We start from the raw sequence: 19,851 nt of genomic DNA on the forward strand, positions 1-19,851 counted from the left end.
AACGACGCCATGAGCAACTCCAACTTCCGGCTTCACTTTAGCTTCAAAAAGAGTGACGTCAGGGCCTCTCCTTAGTTTCCTTCCTCCGTGGCTCATCGCCTCTTTTAGTCGTGTGCTAGCAAGAGAACTTCCAGAGAGCTGCCAGACCAAAATCGTCCTAGCAGGTTCTGGCAGCCCGCGGGTAGCCAGAACCGTCCAGCCCGAGCAAAACGAACGCCCGGCGGAAGTGCGTAGCGCGGTGGGCGGAGCAACCCGAGAAAAACGAAGACGCTCTGGCTGGCTCTGGCAGCCCGCGGGTAGCCATAAGTGGAAAATCTAAGAAGCCCACTGCCGGACCGGCGTGCTGACATGTGCTGGCATGTTTCGTTCCGTCCTGCGCTTTACATGTTGAATCCACACTACGGAGGAAATCTATCTTTTTCGCGACGGACGGCGTATCACGTGAATACGCGTCCCGGATTTGTGCCTTCCGCGCGTCGTCCGGGACCCCTACGGACGGAAAATGCCGAGCTATATTTCGCATCCGGATTTTGGGGGTCGAATGCTGCGGATTTAGCCTAGCATGCTCTACAGTCTGGCAACAAGCGCGGCTTTGGGATCTTTCTGAAACAGCTTCATCGCTGCTGACACCATTCGTGTCTGTTCGCGCGCGAGCGACTCGCACAGGAGCGACTGAAATGGACCTGAGCGACAAGGCAACTTTGTTCTTACATCTCGTGGAGCAGTTCCCCGCGTTGTGGGGACATGTCTCTCGCCGATTACGCAGACACAAGAGCGTAACAAGACCTCTTTCGATGAAACAAGTACTCGTGACAAAACAGCAGCCATTGCGGCGAACCGTCGTTTCCTTTCGATCTCCATTATGGTGTTCTACTATATCTCCATTTTCATTCTGAGTGAAAAACATGTATGAAAAAGTATTTGTTACTCTGATGGCGCCATCTAGAGTGAGTAGAAACAAGCAATCATTTTAACTTACGGCCACTGAGATCCGCCGGGCCGCCGCAACATCTTCGAGGACATGTTCAGCCAATACAGCCACTCTAAGCCTACACGCCGAGAATCTGAGTACCGCTTTCGGAAACGGTGCCAACTCATCTCGAATACATTGCTGTCGAAGCTTCTGGACACAAATTTAAACTAAATACAAGCCTCAACTTGAAAGTTACGGGCCACAGAGTGGACGACGACGACTTGACAGGTTCGAGGCGAACAACAGTCGCTTCGGGCCATGCTTCGCATAGAGTTTCTCACTATAACACCTAGAGGGTAATCTGGCGCCACCGTCTATGGGAGTTTCTTAAGGGGGCACCGTGCCGTCATGGGAATGACGGTATATGTGTCTGCGAGGCTCGTGTTGGCTGGTGTTGTAAGAGGCTTCGTCTAAAACGTGGATATGGCTACGCAAATAACGCGTTCTCAAAGTAAAATCTTCATAAAATGTTTCCATTCACGCATATTACATCTTTACTCACCCACGATGCAAGACCAAGCGAAGAAAAGCAAGAACAGACGATCAACTGTTTCAAAGCGAGCGCGAACCTTGTCGTCTGTTCTCCAACTTTAGCGGCCCGCTGATACTTTTTACGTAACATGTAGTCGTACGCACAGTAACAAGTTCTCATAGTTAAACAAAACATGTTTTCGCGTAATAATAAAGCTAAAACAGCGTTTCACGTGCTCTTCTAGTAGACAATGAATCATTGTGACAGACGGAACGGTACTTGCCAAGCGCGTCTTCAAGGTGTCCTGTCTCTACGAGAACGATGCCAATCCGAAGTCACAATATACCGGCATTCCCATGTATACCACAGCGCAGCAGCGCCAGATTTCCCTCTAGGTAATGTAGTGAGAAACTCTATGATGCTTCGGGCGGTGCCGCCATCTTTATTTTTCCGACGCGGTCGTCTGCTCAATCCGTCCGTCGTCCGAATGCACTTCGCAGCCGGACGGGCGGCGGAATAAGCGTCCGCGGCACAGATTTGCGCGGAGCCGTCCGTTGTGTGCATACACCATCGCCACGAGAGATCTGCCGCCGCTCACGCTTGCTTTCTTTTGCGATTTTCGTGAACTGTGCTTCCTTTCTGTGCTACGTGAGTGCCTACAGCCAAGGGCGCCCAACATGCCCTCGTTCTGTGCAGCATTCGGCTGTGCGAACACAGGCGGGCGAGACGATGTGGGGTTTCACATGTTCCCGAAGGACAAGAAACTTGCAGCGCAGTGGGTCCGTGCGATGAGGAGAGATAATTTCTTGCCGATGAAATCAACTGTGCTGTGTTCGGACCATTTCCGCGACAGTGATTATCATCGGAGCTTGACAACGATGCGAGCAATCGGTATTCCAATTAAATCGGCGCGACTGAAGGCCGGCGTTGTTCCGCCTATATTCTCCAACAAGAGAAACACCTCGCCACTTCCAAGAGCGGCCTTCGCCAAGAGGAGAAAGGGTGAGGTAAGGGTTTTAATGTGCACACGGCCAATTTATTAAAGGGACACTAAAGGTTACCATTAAGTCAACGTGGACTGTTGAAATACCATCACAGAAACCTCGAAACGCTTGTTTCGTGCCAAGGATAGACTTACTTTAAGAGAAAATGCGTTCTGAAGCGTCCGCGTACCTCTAGCGCAGTTCAAATCGCCCGCCCTCCGATCGAGGAGTACTGACATCATGGTCTCATAGTGACGTTGCGCCATCGGTGAGTAGAACGGCGTCCGCAGACGGCGCTACGGCTTTTCTGCGCAAAACGCGAACGCGCGGCCAGAAACAGAGCCAAGACAGAGCCGACAGCAGAACCAAAGCGGGAGTATGGTGGCTAGCGGAAGGAGAAACGAATTACGTCCCACGGCACACGGAGAGTCCGTTTTCGTTAAACTATAGGCTGCGGCGAGCTCGCAGCGTGGTCGGCGTGGTCTATGAGAAGCGACGAGCCTTTTCGCACTCGCAACAGGGCATAAAAATGTGCGAATCGACGCAAAACTCGGCCTAGAAACGTGCTTCGCCACAGCCAGGGCTCAATACGACCCAAGCTGGCACGACCCAGATGTCGTTTCCCGCACCGCCACCAGGCGCCGCTACTATACCTCAAACTCCAGCGCAAGACGCCCATAAGCTGGTACTTCATTCTATGACGCTAACTTCGACGCTCGTCGCAATGGACCCTGACACCGACAGATTGGCTCGCGATGGTGGGCTCAACTTCAGCGATTTGAGCACCGACGAGCGCGACCTGCTGCTGAGGGCCCGCACTGCCGGCGTCGTTGCGTACTACGACGGCGGCCTCGACACCGGCTCTCCGGAGCGGGAAAGCAACGGGGGCTTCCCACGACATCAAATGGACGTGGCATTCTCGCTGCTTGTTCCAAATGAAAGTTTCGCGAGCCACAGAACCCTCACAGCACGACGCGATAACGAAACTACTGAAACTCCAAAGCGTGCGCGGCGCAGAGTCGAGCGCGCAGAGTCGAGCGAAAACGAAACCTTTCGAACACCCATATTACTGAAGGGTAACGTCAAAATGTTATTTTTTCTTAGAATCGAATAGGCGTAGACAAGTAGCATTTTTTTCCGTCTTATAATCGAATGAAATGATATTTTTAATACGAGTAGTTGAGTATTAGTAACACAAATTATGAGGAGTCCTTTCGTCATCGGGCTAGTACCGGAATGTCGCTGGGGGGTCTCAAATCGTGTCATGCATTTAACTCAATTTCTCGGTTACTAAAGCTCTGTTCGCGATTATATTGACGCCTTAGACGTTCTAGAACATTGCTCTACCACTTTAACTTGAGTTTCTGGTAACCTTTAGTGTCCCTTTAAACGGGTAATCACCTAAGTGTCGAACAAACGGCCTTACAGCGGCCTATGACGAAGCGAGGTGGAGGCACAGCCGGGAATATGCACATACGTGCAAAGTGCTTGCCGTTTTCATCCTGTTTTTCCACTCCGCTTTGTCACGGAACACTGTACTACGGCTGTTTGTTCGGCGCTGTTTTGGTACGGTGAAATAACTGGCCGTGGGTACGCTTGCGCATTCAATGATATTTGCTATAAGTCCTACCACGCGGTGCCCGCAGGTTTGGCTGTTCAGCATTCGTGTTCAAATCGCACGACATAAGACGTTACGGTAATATTTTCATGCCCGCGTTAGAGTAGTTGAACTCGTCGTGTAAAAACCTTGTTCTGTAGATTTCGCACTCACAGCTTGCTACCAGCAGCGAAATGCCGCAATAACGAGCGTCGGCACAGCCGCGCCCGTGGCAAGGCGAACGGGCTCAAATAATGAAGTAACGTTGTGAGGTATTGAACTTGTCAGCGTTCGACGAGGTCTATCCCAATACAGGCATCGCTGCTGGACAAAAACTGTTTTCTGGCCTTAATAATAATAATAATATTTGGGGTTTTACGTGCCAAAACCACTTTCTGATTATGAGGCACGCCGTAGTGGAGGACTCCGGAAATTTTGACCAGCTGGGGTTCTTTAACGTGCACCTAAATCTAAGCACACGGGTGTTTTCGCATTTCGCCCCCATCGAAATGCGGCCGCCGTGGCCGCGATTCGATCCCGCGACCTCGTGCTCAGCAGCCCAACACCATAGCTATGCATCACGCATGGCAAAATTATTATTTGAAAGTAAATATAATACATTACTCATTACTTTCTTATTAGCTCATTGATTTGAACTACATTGCCAATTACCGCTTTCGAAAAAGTAATGATATTACTTTACGATTGCTTCCAAAAAGTTGTCATGCATACAAGAAGCAAAAAGCAAAGTATAAAGGGACGCCAACCTTTCTTCAATGTAGAGAGTTTTAGAATAGGGGCCCCAATAGTTGGGGGCCCCAAAGAGCTTTGCAGGTGTTAGCGTTGGGGCACGTAGGAGTGAAGCGTTTTAGAATAGGGTTTTACGTTTGCGGATAGTGTCTTGCGCTGACAGCGCCACAACGGCGCCAAAGAAAAAGCTATTAGAAATAATTAAATATACCATTTTATGATAGGAATAATAAATTTGACTTGCGTGTATTCGCGTTTGATTACAATTTAGAGGTTATTCTGTAAGCAGCAAACAATTAGTTGCGCTTAGTTTTGAGCAAACCAACTTTACTAGCCTTCACCAGCCAAGCTTAGCCGTGTTAGGCCTACGAGCCATAAAATCCACAAGCGAGTTCAAAATCAGCGGCGTCTAATGAGTCAATCTTCATAACACACGCTAGTTGAGAGAAAGCGATAACCGCAGTCACTTTTCCTAGCTTGCGAACTTCACGCGTTACCGCGAATCGAACCCAGTTTTGTGCTAGGTTAGAGCCGTCGCTTCGATGGGTGCCGCCATGTTTGCCGAGGCAAAGCTTTTGAGGCCGCTATTTGGTTTCCCGCTAAATCGGTGAAATAGCGTTCCCAACGCCAAACCCAAACGCAGTTTGCGTCTTGCGCATGCGCAGTGGCTTCGACGCTATTTCTTTGGGGCCCCTATTCAAAGACTCTCTACTCTTTCCAACATTTCATGCCCTCCCCCCCCCCCCCCTGTGCCTCCACGACCACCTCACGACACTACCAACGTTCTGGCGCCGTACACAGCTTACGGGTGCATATTTAAAGGGTGCATACAAAATTTTGAGGCTATAAAAAGCATGTTGTAGGCTGCTTCCGTATGCAAGGACACCCAGAACGAGGTATTGGACGCTGTAAACATTCCAAAATAATTTTAATTCAGCTCCAAAGAGTCATTAAAAACTCCTTCTCGTAGTCGAGACCCATCGCTAGCGCGGCAGTTACTACGTCACAGAGGAGGAACGAAAATATTGACGTCATGGCACACCAGCACAAAAACGTGACGTATGATGAGTAGCGATGAAATGCCGATTACGGAGCCTGCTGAGCCGAGCAGCCGAGCATAGCCTCCACTATGACCGAGCTACAGGCATATAGAAACCCTTTCTTAATGCAAAGAAGGGGTAAGGCGTGCAGACACGGACACAAGAGGAGAGAAGTGGACAACACGAACGCCGCACGCCGGCCCGCGAACGGCAAACTGCGTGCGGCGAGTTGCCCTGCGGACGGGCCTTTACACGTTTGAGTGTAACACTAGCCGGCCGACTCTGAAAGGGACCAGGATATGCGGCGTTCGTGTTGTCTGCTTCTCTCCTCGCATAGTCGCATAGTTCGGCAGCTCGGAGCGGACTCTCCTTCGCTTGGCCTTTCCACGTTACCGGCCCGTCCACGTTACCGGCTCGGAAACTCGCCGCACGCCGTTTGCCGTTCGCGGGCCCCCGTGCGACGGCGGTTTTGCTCGCGAACGGCGAGATTTCCTTGCCGTAGAGAGGACGGGCCCGGGACCCATTTGTGCGGCAGCCGTACGGAGAAGCGGCCAATCAGCGACCGAGGAGTAGTCACTCTGGCATCGACGGCAGCTTCACCGCGTCTGATCGTTCGGCGCCGCCGATATCGTCGCTAGGCCTTTTCCGGTTCACTTCAAAGCTAAAGCTTACGGCGCTTCGGAATGAATCACCGACTCTCACAAGCCGCAATATTTTCTTACCTTTGTTGTCGCTCTCCGCGATAGTTATAATAATCGCGACATGCACTTCGAATCGCCAGTTGTTTACCTCTGCTGGCAGAGCACGCGTATGCGCGAGCAGACGACGCAGCATAGTTTTACGTCACTATTTTTTGTGGCTCACGTGACCAAGCCATGTTGCGTTTCCTCCTCTGTGACGTCATAGCATCTCCCGGAGCCCAGAAACCGAAACCGAAATCGCTCGGTATAATAATGCTATTATTAAATTATTTATCGGATATATATGAATCCCGCTGTGTGTATCGTGCTCCCTGAAGCATGACGCAACGTTTGAATCAACAAACGCAGCAACGAAAATTTTGATGTCTCCACCCCTTTAACGCAATTAATTACTTTAGCCATGAAATTACAGGCACCAAATAATTCACATTACTAAATCACTAGACGACTAATTCATTACATAAATTACTGAAAAAGTATTTCAATTACTGTAAGTAATCCAACTGTTGTCACGTTTGCTGATATGCATGATATGCTGAAATTCATGAAATCTATGCCTTGCACTCTTTCAGGTTCTAGCAGAGCACCTTGAGAACCGAGCCCATGATGAGCCTGTTGATGATGATGTGTGGTGTTTTGTGGCGCAAGGGCCAGGTTTGGCCAAAGAGCGCCATGACAAATGGTAGTGTTAACGATGTATTATGGAAGATGTGACTTGGCTGTAAAGTGGCCTAAACATAGTCGCTGTAAAGTGCGTAAAATCTACGTGCTATAAAATTATGGCGATGATTAATGACGAAGACTGTGAAGATTAAAATCCATCGTAAAAGAATGATGCATTGTTTAAAATATGCGAGACGTTAAATTGCTTACAGCACTACAGCCTCGCCAGAGCCCTTGAACCACAAGGGCCTAAAGGCATGTGCTTATTCAAAATGATTATCGCAGCGGCATCCTCTGAAGAGAGGAGGCGCTACGAACGTGTGGGGCTAATAACATGCAACACAACATCTTTCAAAAAACCTAAGACGGCGTTGGTGTCAAAGAGTGGTTCTGGACCAAGTAACATAACAGGATGAAGGGGGATGTGGTGCCTGTATGCTAAGAGAAAATGTTTTTTTCTTTCGGGTTCGGCTTCCCGACACTCCAGTAGGACGTGGAGGACGGTCAGCCTCTCCCCGCATCTACCACAGGTTGGAGGCTCGTTTCCCGTGAGTAAGAAGTTATGTGTGCCAAAAGTGTGTCCCATTCTTAGACGGCAGAATAGGACATCTGTCCGGCGGGATTTTGTTACAGGAGGCCAGAAACCTAATTGTGGCTTTATTACATGCAGTTTATTATTTATTTCTTCGTCCCACATGCGTTGCCAGTGGTTTCGTAGTTTCCTTCTTAAGAAAGCCTTCAGGTCTGTGACAGGGACCAAAGCAGTAGAGTTAACTGCATGCGATGAGATTGATGTGGCCATCTGGTCGGCTAGAACGTTTCCCTCTATGCCCCTATGTCCAGGCACCCAGCATATGATCACATGTTGGTTAGATATATATGCTTTGCACAGTGCGGAGTAGAGTTCAATAAATACTGGATTTTTGTGATTACAGAAAGACATCAAGGCCTTCACAACACTGAGGGAGTCCGTATATATAACTGATTTCGGGAGTTGTGATTTGTTTATATGCTTTACGGCCGAGAGCAGTGCGTAGGCCTCAGCCGTAAAGATACTAGTTTCCGGGTGCAGTACGTCGGATTCCGAAAAGGATGGACCGACGGCTGCATAGGATACCCCGTCGTGTGACTTTGATGCGTCTGTGTAGAACTCTGTGCAGGAGTATTTGTGCTGGAGTTCCCGGAAATGCATCTTGATTTCAATCTCTGGAGCATGCTTTGTGACTTTCACGAAAGATATATCACATTGTATGAGCTGCCACTCCCAAGGAGGTAGCAGCTTGGCTAGATGCATTAGGCGAAGCTCGAGGAGTGGAACGTGCATTTCTTCACTAAGCTCCCTCACTCGAAGCGAGAAAGGCTTTCTTACAGAGGGGCGATTATGGAAAAGTGTAGTGCAGGTCATATCGTTAACAGTGTTAAAACATGGATGTTGATGATTGGATTGTATTTTAAGGAAATATGTAAGGCTGATATAAGTGTTCTGTAGATGGAGGGACCATTCATTTGATTCCGCGTATAAGCTTTGAATCGGGCTCGTTCTGAAAGCGCCAGTGGCTAACCGGATACCTAGATGGTGAACAGGATCTAGCATCTTTAGCGCGCTCGGGGCGGCAGAGTGATAAATAACGGCGCCATAGTCTAGTCGCGATCGAATCAGGCTTTTATAGAGATTCATTAAGCACTTCCTGTCACTACCCCATGTAGTCTGGGATAGAAGTTTGATTATGTTCATTGTTTTTAGACATTTTTCTTTAAGATTTTTAATGTGGGGGACGAAAGTGAGTCTGTAGTCAAGTATGACACCTAGAAATTTGTGTTCTTTGTTAACAGGTATCTGTTGTCCATACAGTTCTATGCAAGGATCTGGGATAAGTCCTCTCTTTCTTGTAAAAAGAACACAAGAGCTTTTGTTATGATTGATCTTAAATCCATTCCTGTCTGCCCACATTGACACTTTGTTCAGGCCATGCTGTACCTGTCTCTCGCAGACTGTGAGGTTACAAGATTTGAAAGCTATTTGAATGTCGTCCACGTAAACAGAGTAAAAGATGGCGGGTGGTAGTGAAGCACGAAGCGTGTTCATCTTCACGATAAAGAGCGTGCAGCTAAGCACGCCTCCCTGGGGTACACCAGTTTCTTGTATGAAAGGACGTGACAGTACATTGCCGACTTTTACCCGGAATGTACGATTGGACAAGTAGTTTTTTATTATGTTTAGCATATTGTCATGAATGCCCATTTCTGACAAGTCTCTTAAGATGCCGTAGCGCCACGTTGTGTCATAGGCCTTCTCCATGTCGAGGAATATGGATAAGAAAAACTGCTTGTGTACAAATGCGTCCCGGATATTTGCTTCTACACGTACAAGATGGTCAGTTGTTGAGCGCCCTTGTCGGAAGCCGCACTGATAAGGATCAAGCATTTTGCTCTGTTCAAGGAAAAAGATGAGTCGCCGATTTATCATTTTTTCAAACACCTTACAAATGCAACTTGTGAGGGCTATTGGGCGGTAACTTGCCACTGAGGAAGGGTCTTTTCCTTGTTTCAAAACAGGGACCACAATGGCTTCCTTCCACGCGATTGGAAGGTACCCTGCATCCCAGATGGTGTTGAAAAGTGCGAGTAGTGTAACTTGCGTATCCGTGTGTAAATTTTTGAGCATTTCATACATGATTCGATCCGATCCTGGTGCGGAGCTCTTGCATGCGCTCAAGGCAGCTCTCAATTCAGCAATACTAAAAGGACGGTTGTAAGGCTCATTCTCTCGACCTTTTCTTGTTAATGGCTTACGTTCTTCTGTTTGTTTGTATTTGAGAAAGCATTGTGTATAATTTGTTGCACTTGACACGCTCTCAAAATATTCCCCAAGTGAGTCTGCCTGATCTTGTAGGGTATCGCCTTCTGTGTTTACCAAAGGGAGTGCATGTGCTTGTCGCCCTCTTATCCTATTGACCCTGTTCCAGGCTTTCGCCTCATCTCTGAACGAGTTAATACTCGATAGAAATTTCTGCCAACTTTCTCGTCTGGCCTGTCGGCGGGTTCGCCTGCCTTCGGATTTTACTTTTTTAAAGTTGACTAGATTCTCTGCAGTGGGAGAAGCGCGTAGCAACCCCCACGCCCTGTTCTGTTTCTTACGAGCGATCCTACAATCGTCGTTCCACCATGGGACACGCCGTTTGCAGGCCAAGCCTATTACTTCTGATATGCATTTAAATGCGACATCTATTATGAATGCTGTAAAAAACTCGACTGCAGCGTCAATTCCTAACGAATACAGGTCAGCCCATGAGATACTAGTTAGAGATCGAAATTTCTCCCAATCAGCTGTCTCAATCTTCCACCTAGGAGCGTATGGTGGATATTCGTTTTCTTTATATGATCTTAGCAGTATAGGGAAGTGGTCGCTACCGTAAGGGTTGTCGGTAACTTCGCATTCAAGTTCAGGCAGTACAGACGGGGAGACTATACTAAGATCTAATGGCGAAAAGGATCGGTTTGCAAGAGAGTAATATGTGGGTTCTTTCTTATTGAGAAGGCACGCTCCAGAAGAAAAAAGGAACTGTTCAACAAGGCGACCTCGCGCATCAATACGAGAGTCGCCCCACAGGGAGCTGTGCGCATTGAAATCGCCAAGAACAGCATAAGGTTCTGGCAATTGATCGATCAAGGAGTGAAATTCATGTTTGTTCAGTTGGTAATGCGGGGGTATGTAAAGGGAACAAATGATGATGAGTTTGTTTAGTAGGACAACGCGAACCGCCACTGCTTCAAGGGGCGTTTGTAGCTGTAAAGGTTGACACGCAATACTTCTATGAGTAAGAATCGCAACACCACCCGATGATGCGACGGCATCATCGCGATCTTTGCGAAACGTAACATACGTACTGAGAAAGTTTGTGTGTTTATATTTTAAGTGTGTTTCCTGTAAACACAGCACTTTTGGATTATGTTTGTGGATGAGTTCTTGCAAATCATCAAGGTTTCTAAGGAGACCTCTGATGTTCCATTGAATGATTTGTGTATCCATGTTTAAGGTAAATTGGTACTGTGTTTACGGAAACGGAGTGGATGCCTTATATTACAGAGCCCTTTCGAGGCCCTGTAATAGGTGTTTTGTTCTTTCTGAAGCGTTCGAGCGATTCTCGACGCTCCTTAGGCGTTTGGTGCGCCTTGGGGACAGGTGTAGTGTCCATTGCCTCTTGTGAGGCTCCGGACACGTGCTCTTGCGAGCGAGAGGTTTTCAGGGGGAGTCCCGCCTTGGAGGGCAAGACCCCTGCGCCCACCAGCCCGGAGGTCGATGGGGCTCCCTGAGGGATTTGGCTGTGCTGGCCGTTGCCAGCGCTGGAGGGGGCCTCGGAGGTTGGGGCAGCCTCGGCTGCGCCCACCTTCGGGGTCGATGGCTCCGTCTGCTCGGTTGGCGGAGCAGCGCTAGCTGCACCCACCGTGGGGGCAGATGGCGTGACTGCCGACTCACTGACTGTGGGTCGGACAGCCGCCGGAGGCCGTTGTGACGCTGCCCCCTGACGCGCCACATCGGCAAAGGTTTTCTTTGGCAGGTATGCTACCCGCCTTCGTGCCTCTTTGAACGATATATTCTCTTTTACTTTTATAGTCACAATTTCTTTTTCCTTCTTCCAGGAGGGGCACGACCGCGAGTACGCGGCGTGGTCCCCGTCACAGTTTACACAGTGTAGAGAGTTCTTACATGCTTCAGTGGCGTGTTCAAGGGCACTGCATTTGGCGCATGTTTGGCGGCCTCGGCAGCTCTGCGAGCTGTGGCCAAAATGTTGGCATTTGAAACATCTCAAGGGATTCGGCACATACGGTCTTATACGAAGCTTGATGTACCCGGCCTCGATTGACTCGGGCAGGACACTGGAGTTGAAGGTGAGTATTAGGTGTTTGGTCGCAATTTCTTTTCCGTCTCGCCTCATCTTAATTCTTCTGACATTTATGACATTCTGTTCGCTGAAGCCCTCCAAGAGCTCAGCCTCAGTCAGCTCCAATAAATCATCATCGGAGACTACGCCACGGGTGGTATTCATAGTACGATGAGGAGTTACTGTTACTTTGGCGTCACCAAATGAAACTAGATTGGGTAGATTTTCATATTGTTTCTGGTTGCGGAGCTCCAAGAGGAGATCGCCGCTTGCCATCCTGGATGCTTTATATCCTGTACCAAATACTTGGGTAAGAGACTTGGACACGAGGAATGGAGAGATTGTTCGCACGGGTTTGCCTGGTGTTTCAGAATGCACTACATGGAAACGAGGAAAAGTTTCTTTTTGGCGGGCAAAAAATTCAAAGACATCATCGGTGCGCCCCCTCTTGAGGGAGCGATCAGGTAATGGGGGGAAAGAAGAAGCCATAAGAGATTGTAATTTCGGCAGTAACGCCAGCCACCCACCGTGGAGTCCTACAAGGGGACGCTGCAGGATCCGTAAAACACGGCCTGCAAACGCCAGCAGTACGTTACCACTATAACCAAATACGAAATAACCTAGGTTGGCTATTCACACAAGGTTAACCCTTGCTGCCTGGAAAAATTGGAAGTAAGTGGAAGCTAGGAGAAGACAGGAAAGATAAAAAGTGACAGAAAGACGAAGATTAGAGGAAGAGAGAGACAGGAAAAGGCAACTACCGATTTCCCCCGGGTGGGTCAGTCCGGGGGTGCCGTCTACGTGAAGCCGAGGCCAAAGGGGTGTGTTGCCGCCGCCGAGGGGCCGTAAAGGTCCAAACACCCGGCATTGGCTCAACCCCCAGGATCCCCTTTTCCCCGGACACGGCTAAGCCGCGCACGGCTACACGCGGGAGGGTCCAACCCTCGTGTGCTCGGGTCCGTGGTGTCGCAACACACCAAACGCCTGCTGACGCAGACGCCCCTGCGGGGGAGCCTGTTCCACTACCATCACCAATCGAAGAGTTTGAAGCAGCCAGTGTGACACAGGCAGATAATGTTGAACAGTTTGAAGTAGCCAAACGCGGCACTTATGTTCGCGATCGTGTATCAACACGCAAAATTAAAAACCACGGAACTTTAGACAAGCAGCGGCAAGGTGCATGACATCGCGGAATTGCACCCGTGTTTACAATCTAATGAGATGTTAGTGCTTCGGCATTCTTCCAGCAGCAAGTTCCCAGTGACACTTTGGCTCGTTTTTTCTCCCGTCATTTGAACGTGCAGCTACATGAAAAGACATACGTACCAGCTAAGATTTCCAACACGCGAGAAGGTGCACACATCGCTCTCGCTGTTGGCACACTGAACATCGTCGTTGCCCCCGTTGCCGCCATCGTTTTCTGCATCGGCTGTCGCTTCGAACATGTACGGCGAAAATACAAGCACTCCAAGACAGCGAGAACGTTCCATAATGCTTACAACCCAGCTATGAAGCCAGAACAGAACAGCGTGCTACGCCCTGAAACGGCGGCGCCGACCGGCGATCAACAAAAAGAAATTCAACATGACGGGACACTCTTCAAAAACTGGCAACAGGAAACACGTCACGCCTAGTTTCAACACCATCCGTTAGTTGACGCGAGCATCAGAAAAAAAGAATGCGAAATAAACTTCTAGACAACGTTCTATTTTTTTTTTTATTCCTTCCCACTAAAAGTGAAAAAGTTTTGCGTGTAAATGAACTTTGCAACTTTTTGTTGCGTTGTCTAGCAACAAGCTAGCGGCACGCCAGACGCGCGTGCATATACGTCATGCGCCAGACAAGCCGCAGGAGTGAGCGAGGCCGGCGGCGCATGCGAAGCTCGCGTGCTCGGCGACCCGTCTCTTTTGGATGTAGCCCGTTTTTTGGGCTCCCGGCGTTCTCTTGTGTTCCGTCTGCATTTCGACACGGCACAGCTGCACTATTGGACTACAGCACGGTGAGGAATTTTGTTTGACAGTCTGCGACGCACTTCAAGCACATTTAGGCTTACTGCACAAAACTGAACCTATATAGTGACGCAGTTATCGAAAAACAGCTCCGCAGTCTAAGCCTAGTTAATATGAGTTAATTACTCGTACTGGGAGATGTTGCGACGCTTTCTATGAGCCCAAGCATAATTATAACCTATTTCGGTAGTTTTTGGGCACGCTCGCCGCACCTGGCTTTCTGACGTAAAGCACCTTGGCCGTGTGACGCAGTTTCGCGTGTGCTGAATCTTACCGGGACAAGTTTTGGCGCTTTCTCTGACCCAAGACATTATTGTAACTAATTTCACTACTTTTTGGGTACTTTTCAAGCACAGTGGCCGCGCTCGGCGTAGTGGCGCAGTTAGCGAAAAGCAGCTCGGCTGTGTGCCGCAGTTAGTTTCGCGTGTACTGAATCTTACTGGTAGAAGTTCGTGACGCATTCTCTGGCCCGAAGAAGTATTGTAATTTATTTGGTAACTTTTTGGAATATCTTGAGGCTTGCTCGCCGCGCCTGGGGCTGTGAAGCTGTTAGCAAGAAAGCAAGCCGACCATAGTGAGTTAGTTTTGCGTGTACTGAATTTTAGTGGGACAAGATTGTGACGCATTCTATAGCCCTGCAACAACATATACCTTATTTCGGTACTCAAGCTTCTCGAAAACGCGACGAGCGATTGCCGAGAGTGATAACACGGGAGTGTTGCAAGCGCCGGCAGGACGCGTAAAAGATAACACGGAGCTCAAAAACATGACATTTAGGTATTCTGAGCGACTGAAAACAGGCTTTGCACCCACGAGTCTGACTTGAGTGCAATTAGAAGGCATTGTGCGAGCGTGTGTTGTAGCCACCTTTGTGTACTTGACGTACCATTGTGTCGACTGAGGCCAAGTTGTTTTGGAAACGCGCAGACACCCGTGTATTTGTGCACTTAAAGTGCAGGAAATAATGCCTGGGAAAGGAGGGGTACTTGAAAATCGTATGTTCAAATTTTATGGCATTGTTTGGGAGGAGTCTTCGCTGCGAAATGTACGTAAAAGAATTTATCTGTAATGCCGCTCATTGACCACTTACGCACGTTTCGCCACTACACGCAATACTCCTGTTAGGTCAATATACCGAAATGATGCATGCTTGTAATTTACTTTCAGCTGATGACATCCGGTGGAGCATCGTATGGCAATGACTGCTGCTTACCTGGTGCCACAACTTTGGATGAATGCAGAAGCCCGGAACGAGCATTTATATAGAGAAAAATAAACATTTCATCATTTCAGAAGACGTCTTTCGTTTTCTTTATGAAATTGCATCTGACATATTCGGCGCAGTCTTGTAAAGGTCAATCGCAATCATTTCTACTTAATAATGAAACGATTCCACGCCAAGGCCACGCGAGGTTCAGCAGAAGCGGAAAAAAAATGAATGCCGCGCCGAGCAGCGGAGCCGGCGCGGCGTGTACCAACTGGTCTTCAAAACGCGCGCGCCCAAAACCGAAACCGGAAGGAGTCAATAACATCCGCTTGGTGTGCTACAGTCAATTCGGCCGCTGGGCTCTATGGGAGTGTCCGCTCTTGTTAAAATTTCCATAGAGTTAGTAGAACGACTCTAGAGGAAAAGCTGGGCCGGAAAAGTGGGAACCTCTAGGGCGCCGCTCTGTTGCTACTGGTCAATGTGGCCAGCGCAATTACTATTGAAAGAGCTGAAAGCAAGTACAGGTCACCTTATGCTTTGTCATCTAAAAACGCATACCTGATGGCTTTATGAAGGTGGTACGTTAATATTCGGTTTACAGAAAGCGATCGCTAAGTCCATGACTTATGTATATCACGATGTACGCATTCATGCAATAAAGGATGACGCGAATTTCGGTTTCGAATCTGTTTTTTGGATGCGCAGTAGTTTCGTACAGTTTAGGTTTGACATGCGATCGCGCGTCGACATCGGACGCAATGGCAAACTCGTCCCTTATGTGCCACCGAATCCCCGAAGTGCTCTGGCATATAACTTCACATGTAAGTAAACGAATGTATCTCCTTGTTGAGAATATCACGCGAGTAGGCAGCTCTTGTGGTGCATCACAATCGTTTGAGAAGCGTCACAGTAGAGCATTTTTCTACATGCGGAGCGGTGTTTTTATTTGCAGGTTTCCCTTCAGTAGGAAATTGCTGGACAGGCGGACCAGCGCACCGGAATTGTACTGGCGGAGCCGCAAGCAACTCAAAGAATCTGTTTAATTGTTGCACTTTGAACAATCATGCTTCTAGAAAGGCCACAGCAGAAAAACAGCCTGATGCCGAGTATTTCTGTGCCACGAAGTAATCAAGAGGCGAGTGCCTAATGCGGACGAAATCGAGTGCATCGAGACTTAGAACGACAGAAAGCTGAGCTAGTTGGTAAGGATTCATTATGCAAAACAGAGGTGAGGCGTGCAGACAGGACATAAGAGTAGAGAAATGGGCAGCGCTCGTGTTGTTTGCTTGTAAATACTCTACTCTTGTGTCCTGTCTGCACGCCTCACCTCCGTTTTGCATAGCGAGTGCATCAACCCACATATTAATAGCGTAGGCGTTTTATTAACTGTGCAATGTTTTCAACACTTCCTTGCATGCCATTTCATGTGGAATATTTTTCTGGTCACAAATTTGTGCAGCGAATCTATTTGCATGATCGACTCCGGGTTTGTGGGACCGTTCACTTGCACTTGATGCTGAGTATTTTACATGTATCCATAAACTGCAGATATGCACATCAGATCCCTGCGAGCATTTTCAAAATTAATTATTTGAGACAACAGGCACCATATGCAATACTGACATAATCTGAAATACCACTAAGCAGCTGGGACACACTTTTGTTGAGTATACTCGCAGGTAAAATAAGTGATCATGTGGACAGCTCCAGCTCATTTTCCTTAAATCAGTGTGTACAAGGGGTATGCAAAGATAATGTTTTTTCTCGCGCACCGATTATTTTGCTGTATAAGCAAGAGAACCCACCACGTTAGTGTAACGTACCTTGTACATCACACTAATATGTGCTTTAATTTACCAAGTGAGATGAGTTACTTTTATGGCTCATTCTGTCATATCACACTGCAAGCTGCATTCATCAATCTTCAATTGGATTTTGACCCGCCGCGGTTGCTCAGTGGCTATGGTGTTGGGCTGCTGAGCACGAGGTCGCGGGATCGAATCCCGGCCACGGCGGCCGCATTTCGATGGGGGCGAAATGCGAAAACACCCGTGTGCTTAGATTTAGGTGCACGTTAAAGAACCCCAGGTGGTCAAAATTTCCGGAGTCCTCCACTACGGCGTGCCTCATAATCAGAAAGTGGTTTTGGCACGTAAAACCCCAAATATTATTAATTGGATTTTGCAAATGTTTAATGAAACATGTTTCCCTTTTATGCAGATATGCAATGACAAGCCCTTCCGTGTGTTCCAAAGGTAAAATATAAGCTCTAAATTAAAGAAGACATTTCTAGTCAGAAACAAGCAAAAATGGTGAATGCAGAGTATCAGAAGCTCAAGGTACAGAAATTATGAGAAGTGTCGAATGATATTAAGGAAAGAGTCGTATTCGAAAATGCAAGACTCTTTAGTGGAGGTCAAGCATGTCAATATAGGTAGAATAATCTGCAAAATTATGCGAGTGAGGGGATGTCAAACAAAGGGTCAGGAAATGCGTTGTTTTTCTGCAAAACAAAAGCTGATTGCCATTACATAAGTCACTTTAGCATCATGAGACTGCTGCTTGACAAATTCAGAAATAAACCAAAAAACAAGACACGCAAAAATAAAAAACAATTTCATGATGCTCTCTCCACACTGGGATAAATAGAAACAAACACATCACATCTAATGTGGACATATCAGACGCCTTGTGAAACACTAAAGGAAAAATTGAGTTTCGAGCTATGGCACTTGCCGCATGGATGTGGGGGCCTTGAACTAATAGTGATAGTTACCACTGCATTTAGAAATTGAAAGCATTTATGCAGACAAGGATGATTCTTTATATTTTTGGCTACCACTTCAAATGCCTCCACCAAGTGTTACAATGCTGCACGCAGCCATACTAAGGATCTCGCAGCAACACCTGCAGGTAAAAAGCAGAAGCAGTCAGAGTGCTGGTGTGTACTGGACACTATGTTTGAAAACTTTTAGGCAAGAAGGAGTGCAAGAAGCAGACATAACAACTGCATTTATTTCCATAATTCCCCATTTGAATGGCCTTTTCTTTTTGCTTAGACAATGACTACGCCTAGCCACAGCAGCTCCCTCATACTTACTCCGCAAGCCAATAGGCCGTGGAGGCAAATGGAGGTAAGAGGCAAGAAGCAATAGCACTGGTATCGACATTCATCTAATTTTTTTTCTTTTAGGCGGCCAGCACACCTCGAACAGCCACTTTGACTGCGGGTGTGTCACCCTAGTCGCCAAGGAAACATTTGAGGGAAAGCGACAGGCAATGTGAACAGCCACTTCTCCATGTAAACGATACTCTTTCTCTCGGATGACTCCTACGCCTCGCCATGCCAGCACACTTGTGCACAAAGATGCCGTGGAGGCACGTGCAGGTCAGAGGCAAGAAGCAGTGGCACTGGTGTCGACATTCACCCAATTTCTTTTTCTTACACTGAGGCAGCCAGCACACCTCGAACAGCCACCTTGACTGCGGGTGTGTCAGTAGATTCCTGTTGTACATATGCTCATAATAAACTTCAGTAAACTTGAACTTGATAATAAACTTGAAGGCAAATGGGACATTGATGCATTGTTTTTTTGAACATTTATTGTACACATACAATATATGTTATACTTTGCAGTGCTACAGAGCGTATTTTGAAGCTTCTTCCTATATTTTGCACCTTTAATTACGTATGTGTTGTGTGGCCCTCAATGCAGTTCATGTTGTAGCAGCTGCTTTGTCTGTGTATATCGCACATTGGCTTAAGCTCGTGATATCCACATGCTTCTCTCACATATACAAAATAAAGTTCTATGTAGTCCTCAGTGTTACAACAAAAAATGAGAGTAAACAATCCGATCGTGGAATTGTGTTTATTACAGCAATTCCTATGACAGTTATTGACAAGTTGACAACTTGAACTGTTCAATCCGTCCATAGCCTCCTCTATTGTTCAAAAGTAAAGGAGGCTATGATCCGTCATGGCAAGGAATTGTATGTATACATAAAAAAAAAGGGGGGGGGGGGTATGTGTGTGTGTTTGTAGTGGGGGGTATAGGATTAGGGCGGTACGAAAAAATGTACCAACACCGTCCTCTAGACCCATTCCGTTAAGGTACCGTAACAAAGCGTATCATGCATAAAGTTCATACAACCAACTCTGATTTACTACACACGCCAGGCGACGCGAGCTACATTTGCCATGACGCATTCGCGACTGCAGCGGATGCTCTCCATATTATTCTCGTTAATCGTGCTCACTGCACCGAGGCAAAAGAAAGATCATGGGCCCAGGTGCCTTTAAAGTATCTCGACCTTGCGAGGCACTGCTGCGCGTGCCAGGGGAGCTGTCCGTGCGAACACTCCCTGGCACACATTGCCCCACTGTCCCTTGGGTGCCCTGGAGTTCCTGCGCCGCCTGCTTTATTATAATCTCGGGTGCTCTCCTGAGACTTCCGTTTGTCGGTTACATGTGCCCTACAGCTGGATCAGTACTTATAATCATAAAAAAACGATCTATCGTCGCGAAGATAGATCGCGAAAGCGGCTTTTGCAACATACCGCGTCCGTGCGA

At 47.8% G+C, this 19,851-nt stretch overlaps 1 long non-coding RNA gene across 1 annotated transcript; it reads left to right on the forward strand.

The window, feature by feature from the left end:
* Window positions 1–15,704: 15,704 nt before the first annotated feature.
* On the forward strand, window positions 15,705–18,923 carry LOC142563520 (uncharacterized). Its single transcript, XR_012824324.1, has 3 exons — window positions 15,705–16,480; window positions 18,338–18,412; window positions 18,472–18,923. It is a non-coding gene; the product is annotated as an uncharacterized LOC142563520 (long non-coding RNA).
* The last annotated feature ends 928 nt before the right edge of the window (window positions 18,924–19,851 follow it).

This window comes from Dermacentor variabilis, chromosome 11 (genome assembly GCF_050947875.1).
Source record: "Dermacentor variabilis isolate Ectoservices chromosome 11, ASM5094787v1, whole genome shotgun sequence".
In the NCBI taxonomy this organism is placed as follows: domain Eukaryota; kingdom Metazoa; phylum Arthropoda; class Arachnida; order Ixodida; family Ixodidae; genus Dermacentor; species Dermacentor variabilis.